The sequence below is a fragment of the Felis catus genome, chromosome B3 (assembly GCF_018350175.1).
Source record: "Felis catus isolate Fca126 chromosome B3, F.catus_Fca126_mat1.0, whole genome shotgun sequence".
In the NCBI taxonomy this organism is placed as follows: Eukaryota; Metazoa; Chordata; class Mammalia; order Carnivora; family Felidae; genus Felis; species Felis catus.
Genome location: NC_058373.1, coordinates 1,492,988 through 1,506,234, shown reverse-complemented (window position 1 = coordinate 1,506,234; position 13,247 = coordinate 1,492,988). Strand labels below are relative to the sequence as shown.

Below are 13,247 nucleotides of genomic sequence, written 5' to 3'. Positions count from 1 at the left end.
GGTTCTCATTACCTCACAGTCGGGCTACTTTAACAGTTTTTCTTTCAGTTTTGCTGCCCCTCTGCCCAGCCCATGTATTTCAATTCTCCTGCAGCACCCAGTTCCCATCACATTCCTTCTGACTTCGTGACCGTAGAAGTGTCCAGAGAGGGGCTTCTAGACCCGGCGTGCGAGCTTGGTGTGACTGGCCCCCCGCAGCCCGGTCTCCCTAGAACAAGGGCCTTGTGTCACTGAACTCCTCCGAGTCTGACTGCCCAGCAGGTGTGCACAGTGCGCGAGCAGGTTAAGGACGCGTGAGTGCGCGGGAAGACAGGCGGCGCCCGCAGCGCTGGGCACGGAAGTTCCACCCAGGCTCTGACCCCGGGAGCCCAGCCCCGTCACTCTGGCCACACTGCTGCTTTCCAGGTGAGCGCCACCTGCTTCTGCCCTCTGCCTCCATCAACCTTTACTGGTCTCCGGAACCGGCTCTAATCCTACTTCTTCTGGGTCCGCCTCTGCCCACCCCAACCCTCCTCTGCCCCTCTCTGCGGCAGCGCCCACCCTTTGGGGGCCCTTGTGCCTTACGGCCCACACACCACCTCCCCGCTAAGCTGCAGTTTCTTCTTCAAACCCCCTTCATGCCGAATATGAATCCCACAAAATATTTTCTCCAATCAAGGCATTCCATGATTGTTAGAAGTATTCACATCAGGCAAAAAAATGGCTACTTTCCATTGAAAGGGGGAGAAAACAGAGACGAAAAATGTTTGACACCGGAGTCCTCCTGATTTATATACTGAAAGAGTCATTCAGCAAGAATGACCAGTCGCGGTCCAAGCCAGTGATACAACACAGGTACATTTCCTCATTTCATTGTTTTCACCCTCCTCCTGAAAGAAATAGGTTGAAGATGTAACTCATAATGAGGAGTTTGTTCACAGAAGCTGTGAACTGGTAAATGCGTTAAATCTGACCCACGGCCATGTTTGGTTTGCTAGCACATATTAATTTTCTTACAGTTACATGTATTAGAAAATTAGGGGATGTGGGGCGCCTGGCTGGCTCAGTCAGTAGAGCATGTGACTCTTTTTTTTTTTTTTCCAACGTTTTTTTTTTTTTTTTTTTTTTTGGGACAGAGAGAGACAGAGCATGAACAGGGGAGGGGCAGAGAGAGAGGGAGACACAGAATCGGAAACAGGCTCCAGGCTCCGAGCCATCAGCCCAGAGCCTGACGCGGGGCTCGAACTCACGGACCGCGAGATCGTGACCTGGCTGAAGTCGGACGCTTAACCGACTGCGCCACCCAGGCGCCCCGAGCATGTGACTCTTAATCTCAGTGTCGTGAGTTCAAGCCCCACGTTGGGCGGGGGGAGCCTACTTAAAATAAAAAAATGGGGGTGTCACATAAAAAGTCCAGACTTCTGACTTCTCTCAAAAAATAGCAAGACCTGACAACAGTGGACTCGTGTCCCCCAAGTTAAAACCCACCGGCCAGGAGCCCCCCCAGAGCCTGCCCTCTCAATGCAAGACCACCTTCCCTTGCCGTTGCCTGATGAGCCTTATGAGCATGGGAGTTTTTAATTCCTAGGGAAGCACTTTGACCTTTTCAACTGGGGATCTTTACTATTACCTTTAGAAGAAAATTAATACAGAGTATGTGGGATTGCCTAAGAATGCACACTAAACTTTGAGCCGTACTACAGGCACAAAGCGCTAAGACAAGGTTTCCCCCTACCCTCTGCCTTCTGAACCACTGGAATACCACTCAGAATTGGCTGTCTTTGCAATTTTATCAAACAAAGATTCCAGAAAAGGGCAGAGTGTATTTATGCTAGATTACGTATTTTTTGTTTTTCCGTTTTAGTCATAATTGATCAACACAAGAACACGTATCCTGGCATGGGTGCTCGAGGTCAGTACTTCTTGACGCATGCAGTACTTTCCCAGTTGTGAGCACGCACACCTACCAGGTATCACATGGGCAATTTATCTGTGCTCTGGGTGGGGGGGGTCAAGAACCTTTGCAGAGACGAAAAAAACAAAACAAAACAAAAACAAAACCCGGGAAGGTTCATAAAGCAAGGAGATCAGAAAGCATGACCTGATACAAAATACCTGGGACGAATGCCACTCGCTCTGACCAAGTACAGGGGCTTTGGACTGGGGCTCCTACTGGACTGAGGACACTCTGGAGCTGTCTGGACAGCAGTCTCCTGTTCCCTACGTCAAGGGCTGTCAAACTCCCTGTCCGTGACCAGACAGGCTCCACAGACACACTGTCCCCACACAACCATTCACCTGTGTCGCCGTCAGGACAATACGTAAGCCCGCGAGCATGCCTGGGTTTCAAAAAAACTGTCCTTAGGTCCACAAAAATTTGAATCTCATAGAATTTCCACATCACAAAGTGTTACTCTTTTGATTCTTTTCCCCCAACCACTTACACTACAAAAACCATTCACAGCTAGCGGGCCAAACAAAAGCAGGTGACAAGCACATCTGTCAACTGCTCGATTAGATGAACAAATGACTCTCGTGTGGTCAACACTACAGATGATGCAGAGGGGCGGGGGAGCGAGGCAGGTCTGGGACTCCAGCAGAGGTACTCCACGAACCGTGGCACTCTCTAATCCACACTCGTGCAAATTTTAAGTACTACGTGTTCTTGCCGAAGCTTCATCTCTTAATGAAACCCACGCTCACCACCCAGGAAGGAGAAAGGACTAGAAAAGGCAGGCCCTCATCCACACCTGCATGCTCAGGTGTGTTTATGCGGAGAAGTGCAGCGATGTCGTGAAAAATGACAAGAATGTTCTTGCTGCGAACCCGCCTCTATTCAGCACGGTGCCATCTACTCACCACGGCTAAATAAATCCCCGGTACGGGAACATCTAGAAGCTGATAACTGGGGAGATAACCGTACTCTTGACACGGACGGTTCAGGTCCGCCTAGCACATTTCTTTCCCCACTCCTCAGACCAGAGAACCTTCCTCCACGTGGGAGGAACACTGAATTTGCTTTGGGTAGGCCTAAGGGCTCCTCCCCGGGGCCAGACGGGTCTCAGAGGGGGGCACGCGACTCCAGCAGGGCCGGCCTTCGTCCCGGGATTTTACAGGTGCTGCTGGGAAAGAGGCAGACTTTGCTCCGGGATGACCAGCCGTGGGAGACAGTTCAGGGTAAACCAGGGCGCTACTGGGGGCCACCTTCGCCACAGCGAGTGGCCATGTGACAGCTAAAATGGTAAACAAAGGCACAACAGGGAAGGGGGAGGGGGGAGCCAAGAACTCCTGGACCCATCTTGCTGAGGACCACTCCACCTCTCAGACCCCCCAGTTACGTGAGACAGACTCTGGTTTTGCTGTGGTTTGATCTGGGTTTCTGTCACTGGCAACTCCAAGTTCTTAGGGATGTTGGAATCCAGTACGAAATGTTGTCCTACTAATAAAACTCTCAAACTAAAGGGAAGAGTCAATGTCTATCAAAATGAAAAGTATTCCCTTAGTTCAATCGCGATGTCCTATAAAGAAACCTACAGAAAAAAGCCAACAGTTCCCATTCTTTATTATAAAAATATACACTTCCCAAGCATAAAGCCTAAATTTTCAGACTGAACACTGTGTAACCAGCACCCCGTTTAGAAACAGAACATCGGCAGTAGCCCCCAGAGCTGCCTCACACCCCTCTCCCGTTATCACCCTTTCTCCCAAGTCCCCGTGCGGACTTCTAAGACCCCGGCATGCCTCCCCGCCCTCCGGCTTTCACGGACGCACTCGCACAGTGCACACGCACGGTGTCTGGCTTCTCTCAAACTGGTTTTGAAATGCAACCAGGCCAACATGCCTGACTGCAGTCCCTTCACTCTCACGGCTCTCTCTAGAACATTTGTACGAACGAACCGCTCGCTATTCATTCTAATGCTGACGGGAATTTGGGAACTTTCCAGTTTGAGTAGGACGAATATTGCGCCTTTGAACATTACTGGATGTGTCTTCCGATTAACAAGCATACGCATTTCTGCCGAGTGCCAAACGAGGAGTGGCAGGGCTGGGTCACAGGCACAGATCCCCTGCTTTCCGCAGGGCTGTGTTCTGTCCCTGGATTTCACCAAAGATCTACATTAGTACCTGCTCTGAGAAATCCGAAGACGACTTTTGGCTTTTATGGAAAAAGGCAAAAAGTGGAAATAGTGCTGAGTGCTTACTTTGCAGCAAGCTGTTTCAGAGGCGGCACGCATCCCGCGGCCGGAGCGGCACCCACCCCCTCCCCCGGGACCACACTCGGTACCCGGGCATCGAGCCGTCCCGGCTCTGATCTGCGTCGGTACACATCTGTGCTTCGTCTTGGTTTAGTTTGTGCACGTGTCAGCAGTCAGCCTAAGCGACCTCACTTCCTGGGTCTGGGAACGTTCAGAAAGTCTTCCATGTAAATTAATGGTAACTGCTTCTTTCTTAGCCTATTTCAGCTTCCAGAAGGTTTCACAGGAACGCTCACTCTTAGATCGCGGGGCAACCTGCACGCGCGTTCATGTTTAGCGGGTTACTACCAGCTTCCCAGAGCGGCCGTACAGATTTTACGCTCTCCTGGCAACAGATGAGCATTCGGTTACTCCTTATCTGACCACCAGGTAGCACTGTCTGCTGTACCGGGCTCAACGGTGGCCCCGAAGACACGTCTCTGTCCTGATCCCTGGAACCTGTTAATACTACCTGATGGCACGAGGGCCTTATCCTGGCCTACCTTGGTGGACCTAAAATGCAGTCACATCTTACAAGAGAGAAGCACACGGAGGAGAAGGGGATGGAAAGATAGGCAGAGACTGGAGCCACTTGGCCCTAAGCCACGGAACACATACAGCCACCAGAATTTGGACACGAGGAAAACGGCCTCTCCCGGGGCTTCCCGACAGGGCGCTGCCAACCCCTGGATATCGGACTCCGGGCCTGCAGAACCTCGAGAATAAACTCTCAGGGTTTCTAAGCCTCCTAAGAATCCATACATCTGCCTTTCTAGTGTAAGTGCTCCCACGGGTGTGCGGTGACGTGTCCCTGCCGTCTTGTCATCTCCACGGCCGTGAAGACTACGGCAGCTGAGCTCACGTGCATGTGCTTCCCGGCCATCCGGGTGTCCTCTCGTGTGAAGGGTCTAGAAAAGGTTTTCGTGCATCCTTGCTACTGGGCTGATCGTTAACTAATCTGATAAACTTTTCCTGTCGTTTCTGTTTAGTTATTCGATAAATCTTTGCCTGAACCTCGGTCATGGGGATGTCTTCTGTGTCTCTTGTCCACATTGTGACCTCACTGCTCACACGGGGATCTGGAATTCACCTGAAGTCGGGGTGCTTGCATGGAAGGAGGTGGGGATTCACGTTCGTGTTCTTCCGCAGATGGCTATGCAATTAGTCCAGAATCATCTGCTAAAGAGACCGTTACTGCACCGCGGCCTCACCTCTGTCCACGCGCTGGACACCAGGTGCAGACGTCCCTCTCCTGGACCCTCACTCCTCGCCCACTCGGCCATTTGCCTATCCTGTTGGAAAGGACTGCGGACCTCGGGAATCTGGGGTCAGCTCGAGTTCGGGTGTCCGGTGTCAGATTATTTCCCCTCAAGACTATGCTGCTTATTCGTGGCTTCTTTGCGTTTCCATACAAATTTTAGATTCAGTTTGCCAATTTCTATTAAACAAAAAGACGACCCAAGAGGATCATATTGAACCTACGGACGTACAAGCACAGCACGTGCCTCAATTAACTTAGGTCTCCTTCGAGTTTCCAGTGTGTGTTGCGTTCGTGAAGCGCTTGCACACCTCGTCAGACACTCCTGCACACGTGACTTGTGAAAAGCGACCCCGAGTGGCATCCTCTAAAACTCCGATTTTCTAGGGACGCCTGGGCGGCCCCGCCGGTTAAGCGTCCGACTTCGGCTCAGGTCACGATGTCACGGTTCGTGGGTTCGAGCCCCACATCCAGCTCTGTGCTGACAGGTTAGAGCCTGCCTCAAATTCTGTGTCTCCCTCTCTCTCTGTTCCTCCCCCACTCATGCTCTGTCTCTCTCGCTCCTTCAAAAATAAAGAAAAACATTTAAAAAAAAAACCTCCCCTCTTCTACTTGTTTGCCAGCAGCCCCCAAGGCGGGCCCCGCGATGCCCAGGCCTCCTGAAGTCAGGCCCTCTGCGGCTCCCTCCCACACTGGTCAGCGCCGACCTGGACGTGGACGCGATGCTACACCCCTCCGACCTGCTCATAAAAGATGCTCCCTCCTCCTCGGTCACTCGCCGGGCAAGCCGGCCACCATGCGATGAGGAGGGGCCCGGGGCTGAGTAACTGACGCTTCTGGCCAAGAGCTGTGTGAATGGACTGGGAAGCCAATCCTTCAGCCCCGCTCAAGTCTTCAGATGACTGTGGCCTTGGCAGACACGCAGACCGCAACCTCACGAGACACGGACCCAGAGCCACTCGGCTCCGCTGCTCACGTACCCCGACAGAAATGGTGTGGAATAATGCGTCTGTTGTTTCAAGCCTTGAGATTCGAGGTAATCTGTTAGGCGGAAATTGACGGCTAGTAGAGTTCCTCGTACAGAAGCCCCTTCGGTTCTTGTCCTCCGACGGTCTATTTCCAACAGAGCGGCCTGTGACCACGTCAGGTCTGAAGCAAATCACGCTGCCTGCCTCCTCGAAATCCTCCAATAGCTTTCCACTCACCAAGAGTAAGAGCCTAACTCCTCACCATGACGACGGCTCTTCACAATCTGGTGCCCCGTGATCCGATCTCCTCTCCGGCCAGGTCTGTTCCTTCTCCAGGACTCCATGCTTGCAACGCCCAGCCCCCGGACAGCCTGAGGACCAGGCTGCCTCAGCTCCCTCAGGTCTGTCCCGGTGGCACCCCTGCAGGGAGGACGCCCATTACCGTCCTATGTAAAACTGTCCCCGGCATCCTTTATCATCCTTTCCAGTTTTTTCTTCAACGCTCTTAATTTCAATCTCAATCTACTGCCGAATTACACTTATTTTGTCTGTATTCCCTGTACTAAAATGACATCTCAGTCATGGCAGGGGTTTCGTCTATTCTGTTCACTGCTGTGAAAATGCCCTCGGCACAGGGCAGGCATTCAGTATTTGTCGGATGCCCGCAAGAAAGGCACGGCCCTGCCACCTTGCCAGCACACAACCTGCAGTGCTCAGGTGTTCGCCCCAAGGCAAGAGACTAGAATGGACTTTTAAAAAAAAATGAATTTGCTGTTTGAGAAGAGACCTAGGTCCGCCAGCAGGGGGCACAACACAGGGTTATGCAGTTGGTGCACCAAACAAAGATGGCTGGCCTCGCGCTCTCAGCTCGTGGATGTGTCTTCCAATTCAGTTCACTCAGAGAGGGCTTCGCACTTACGTCTACATACCAAACGAAGTAACTTTATAATTAAACTTCTGCTGCAGTTGCAGTCAATTTTATATTTTCAAACCGGCCTAGCTCTGTGTCGCACACCTTAAAGAATCAAGACAGTTGTCTGCACAAGGCAACTCAACACTCTTTGCTGCAAAAGGTGGAGGGGGGGGCGTTCATATTTTCCCACTGGGTCCCACATTCATGGCTTTTCATTCACTTTTCTCAAAACTAAGATCTAGATATGCAAGATCCACCTGCGTGGCCAGTTTTTTTTTTTTTAATTCTTTGACCCAGAAGCTTATGATTCAATCATGTGGACCCTGCTTCGTCCTGTCTCAACCCCTTTTAAGGACACTCTTCCCAAGGCAAATCTCCAATTTAACATCCAGCATTTGTAAATGAATCTCTCCCTGATTTCTTCTGTTTAATATGGTCAACCTCCAAATTCAAATCTCTTCTTTTCCGTTGAAACTCTGTACAGCACTTTTTATGGGAGCATAACTGGTTTTACTAGTCAATTGTATTTAACGCTATCTCCATAGTGCTTCATGCACCGAACCCTGTTGTGAGGACCGGGTGAACGTCAACTCCTCACGACAGTTCCGTGAAGTGGGTATTGTCGCCGCCCTCATTTCACAGATGAGAACACGGAGGCACGGAGTCCAGGTGAAGTCAGCTGCCGTGGAGGTCACACAGCTACTGGGTGACGGAGCTGAGTCGCCCGAAGCAACCCGGCTACAGGCCATGCTGTCTATCAGTAGCTCCCAAAGCTTCCCTCTGGACCCGTGGGGACGTCAGAGACCCTGTCAGAGGCCCAGGAGGTCACACGTGAGCCGGTGATCTGCCTCTGCTACCAGGCTGACCGGGGTATAAAAGCGACAGAGGGCCAGACCGCTGGAGCCCCAGCAGGACAGCAGGGGCCACGCTGTACGAGATGTCACCGTGTTCCTCACTGAGGAACTCTCAGCCCAAAAGTACACAAAGCCGCTTTCACTTACGACTGTTCTTGGCGAAGCAATAAAATTACTAATTTTATGAAACCTTGATACTGAGGACACGTCACTTTACTCTTCCTCGCGGGCTTATTCTGACACACTGGCACCGCGGCAAAGTCGTCCTCGTCCTAGCTTCCCACCCACACCCCGGTTCAGGTGCGCCAGGGACACAGCCTGGGCACACTGCTCCCACCCGGTGTCTCTTCTCGGGGACAGGCCTACTAAGGACGCGAACCTACACACATTCAGAGGGAAAGAACTGACAGCGACCTGTAATCGTCGACACTGACCTTCGACAGGAATTAACCAAGAACGACGAATGAGTAACACGGTCTGTAAGGACGGAGAGTAACCTAAAAAGGAAAAACCACTCAATACACGAGACAATTATCTTGTTTCTTCAGGATTATATTCCCAGCACTGCGGATTAGGGGTTGGCAAACAATTTTTTCTAAAGGGCCGAGGCGTGAATAACCCGGGTTTTGTGTGCCGCGTGGTGGAGGGTCACGGCTGCTCACCGCCACTCTGGTCGTGAGAAAGAAGCCACAGTCGTCATCAAAACGAACAGGCGTGCGAGTGCGAAAGCCTCGGACGGATGGCATGAAACGGGCACCCGCGAGTTTGCTTGGCAGGAGACTTGACTGGCTATTAAAAGAGAAAATAGGGGTGCCTGGGTGGCACAGTCGGTTAAGCGTCCGACTTCAGCCAGGTCACGATCTCGCGGTCCGTGAGTTCGAGCCCCGCGTCAGGCTCTGGGCTGATGGCTCGGAGCCTGGAGCCTGTTTCCGATTCTGTGTCTCCCTCTCTCTCTGCCCCTCCCCCGTTCATGCTCTGTCTCTCTCTGTCCAAAAAATAAATAAACGTTGAAAAAAAAAATTAAAAAAAAAAAGAGAAAATAGACAGCACCCTTCGACGCAGAAAGTCCCGCGCTCGGATACTCGCCGCTCATGTGTGCAAACGCGCGTCCATAGCAATGCGGGCCGTCACTGCAGCCTCGGTGGGTGAGGACCAGCGCTGCAGAAGTTCACACACAAAAGGAAGGAAAATGGGCTGCGTTTACAAAGAGACTCGTCTGCGGATACACTGAAAAGGGCTACGAGGGCTCCAGGGCACCCGGACAGCGCTGACCTCTGGGGAGGGGTGAGGCAGGGCTGCGGATGAGAGGCTTACTCTCTCTGCCTCTGTGTTTCCTCTGAATAGTTTACTGGTTACACTTTCTTCTGTTAAAAAGGTGGCATGTTCCTGAAGTTCAGAAATGAGAAGCGATACGAAAACAAAAACAACAGCAACAACGTCAGTAGATACTTTCCATCCTTCCAGGCCTTCACCGGGGCTGCTCATTCTGCCTAAAATACCCTTCCTTCCACTCGCTCCACGCCCCCTAGTTTTTGCACATTTTGTCTCTACTTATCCTTGTAGATTCCTATCAAGATTACTATTCTAAGAAGCCTTCCGTGACCCCTCTCTCTCTTCCATCGGATTTTGACCCCTCTCCTGGGTACTGCTGCGCCACCCCGTACGTACACTTTTCACGGTACTTCGCACTCTGTACTATCCTCGGTGGTCTGTCTAATGGTTTGTCCTTTACACTTGTTCTGCAAAGGCAGAGTCACGATCCCGCAGTGACTGACACAGGGCCCAGCAAACAGAAGGCAGTTGTGTTTGTTGACGAACGAATGGATGGATGGATGGATGACGTGGAAGAACTAAAATAAGAATCCAGTTATTTCTAAAAGGTCCAATGCTTTTTTAATTCTTTCATGGTAAACGATGTCAAAAATGAATGTGTTGTTTTCTTAAGCACCAATGTATCCCAAATATATCTTTATTATTGAAGTTAGATTGTCTAATCCTGGGGAAAAAAATGGATGGGCAGAGCCGCGTTCTAATAAAACTTGTATTTACAAAAAGAAGTGGCCAAAGTGGGTTTGTCTGGCCAGTGGGCCACAACTTGCCAATCCCAGTTCTGGATCCAAGGCCAGGCACATAGCAACAAGTACTGAAATAGATGTTGGGGGAGCAAATGAATGATTTCCAAAATGTTGTAGTTGAAATATTATCAGGAAAGATACAGCAAAATTATTCAACAGAGTCAGTTTTACTTCCTTTTGTCCCAGCTCCCCCGGCAAGGGTGCCTTGTTCGATACACTGATTATGGTGCTGACTGATCCCCTACGCACTGTAAAAGACAGAAGTTATGACACAGCTCTGCTCTCAAGGACCAACAGACGTAGAAGGACAGGAATATCAATGTGTGACTTTCACCTACCCGCAAAGACAGCACACTAACCCCAACACTACATCGGTCCTCTCGGCACAAGAACACAAAACGCTAATAAGCGGCACCAAAAATACAGTTTGGGGACTCGACTTTCACAGGGGCATGAAAAAAACAGACGGCCAAGATAACTGCCAGGTATTCCGGAAGTTGACTTCTTTTTCGGCGAAAGCGTAACACCCTGGGGAGAAGGGTAACAAGTGCTATCGTGGCAAGGGGCACAGCCGTGAGCCCCAGCAGAGCCGCAGGGACACGGGGGCGCAGTGGGAACAACAGACGTCGGACTTGATCTTCAAGTTGGTTCTGATTCTGCCACTTTCAACTTAAGGTACATGGTCGGCCTCTGGTTCCTCGCATTAAAATTCAGCGATAATCTGTCTTTTCTAATTTACAGGACTCGGGAGGATCAAGCGAGACGACTGCCAAGCACTTCCTGACCCATAAAGGCACAGAAATCTCCGCCCCAGTGGCTTTTTCAGGTCAAACACCCGCAGTTCACATGGAGAGGGAGCGCCACGGGGCGGCTGGAACCCCACCGAAGGCGCAGAGGCCGCAGTCCTAAACCCGACTCTGTCCCTGCCGCAGCAGCAGAGGCCGGACACCTGGGAGGCCCCCTGGCCGCAGACCGTGCCTGCCCGCGAGCACGTCTCTGAATACGTGTCACTTCCAACGGGGGCCATAAGACCTCCTGGACTAGAAGTGTGAGGGGACGGTTTCCAAATGCTCCTCTCAAAAGTTCACGACAGGACACATTGCTTATTCCAGATAACTGCCAATAAAGAGCCTGCTAAGCGCTTGTACTTCATATTGACCGGGGGAGGGAGGGGTGGGAGGGCAGGTTAAAGGCCACTATGTGGTCTCACCAGGGCGGCGAACCCCGTGCGCCTGGGATACAGGAAGGTGGGAGCAGACTCCCACCAGGACCCTCACCCGCAGCGCCTCCGTGGCCAGGCTGAGGAGCCCGAGTGGCAGTCCGCAGGCAAAAGGGACGGGAAGGAAGGCTTAGCAGGTGCGGTTCAAGAACACCTCCCTAACCACCCCGTTACATACCTCCTGTTGTTCTCAAAGGGACTGCAGGCGACTTTACCAGTGCGGCTGCGTGACAACATTAGAAGGAGAAATGGCAGAAAAACAAGGAGAGGTCTGGTATGCTGTCGACAAACAGAACACATGTCCATAAGGGCTTATTTGCAAACGAGAAGGCATCACTTGGCTCTATTCCTCCTAGTAGCTAATAATGCACAGAAGGGCAGGACTGGTAAAGAGGTAACGTACCCAGAAAAAAAACAAACTCAATTACCCGTAAGTACAGATCATCTGGACTCGGATGACGGAAGAGCTGTTCCCATAGTTTCAGGAGCAGAGCACGATGCGAAAGGACCGACAAGATCTGTAAAGTAAAATGCTAGTTTCTGGGGTCGTTTACCGGTACCGCCTTTCAATATAAGCAGCAGTATCGTGGCCAGCTTCAGTGAACAGCCAGTCTACGAGGAGCCAGTCAAAGCTAAAATCGGAAAGCACCTAAGGGGGTGCGTGGTAAGCATCTTCCCGTCGCGCTAACCATTCAGACAATCCTTCTCGGAGCTGAATTCTAATCAACGACGGTGGAGGCAGAGGGCGAGGGTGGGGAGAAAGTGGAGGCGGAAGACTGAAACCTCTCCGTTTCAAGAACAGGTCCTTTTAGGACTTACAGATCAGGTTTCTGGGAAAGACTTCATTTGAAGGAAGGGGTTTAAATGGCTAAAACAGATATGGAAAATCCAGTCTGAGTTCCCGATTAAGAGCGTACGATGCCCAACAGCAAGCCAATCTGGGATAAGGCCGAGACACCGGCACCGACGCCCTAGAGCACAACCAGGCCGCCAGCCCCATCAGGCGGCCTCTCCGCCTCTGGCGGGAGATGCCCCAAGTGCACACAGGTCATCGTTCCATCTGAAGTTCTCCAAACTTCTTCCCTAAATTACAAATCACATCAGAAAACCTCACACTTAGGCCTTCGTGGGCACTCCGTGAAAATGCCACACGAGGATCCCCCCCCCCCCCACGGATGTGAGGGGGGCTCGGTATCATACCGCCCGTCACTGCCTCCCTGTCCACACCCCCTCCGATACACTCCGTAGTACCCACAGGCCTCAGCTCCTGCTGTTCGGCCGGCACCACGGGTGACCCCTCCAGGCGAGCCTGCTGGACCCGGGCGATCGCCCGACCCGGTGACCCAATCTAAACTCGGGGGCAGGGTGGGGAAGAGGTACAACACCACACACGTAAAAAGATACCAAGCCGTAATCTTTTTGCAATTCTGTAAGAGTTTCCATTCTCGTGTTCTTTCTTTAGTGAGGACAGGTGTCTGTCCAAATGTGTTCTGCTCCTTGAGTAGAATGTGGTGGCTGGTAACTTCTCGTGGAACATAAAGTCACGTTTCTACTTCTTGGTACCCTGGCTCCTGCACTGTCTCTAAACACAGTAAGAGTGACCATCCGGCTGAAATCCACACAACTTTTGGCCTTTAGTAGGCTCGTCCCGCACAGAGAGGACTCCGGTACGCGACAACTACCGACTGATACCCGGTCCCCCGGAGCCTTAGATTAGCGTGCCCCCCAGGAACGGCACCGCTGTCC

General features: G+C 51.7%; 1 protein-coding gene across 6 annotated transcripts in view; it reads right to left on the bottom strand.

Moving 5' to 3' along the window:
* The window catches only part of ZFAND6 (zinc finger AN1-type containing 6), a 72,408-nt gene that overhangs the window by 19,360 nt on the left and 39,801 nt on the right, over positions 1-13,247 (bottom strand). The window contains exon 1 of one of the 6 annotated variants that reach the window (XM_003986740.5): positions 11,680-11,786. The exons of the other annotated variants lie outside the window; for them this stretch is intronic. The gene's annotated coding sequence lies outside the window, so the exon portion shown is untranslated. Of the gene's footprint in view, positions 1-11,679; positions 11,787-13,247 lie in introns of those variants that run through there. 6 annotated transcript variants of the gene reach the window in all.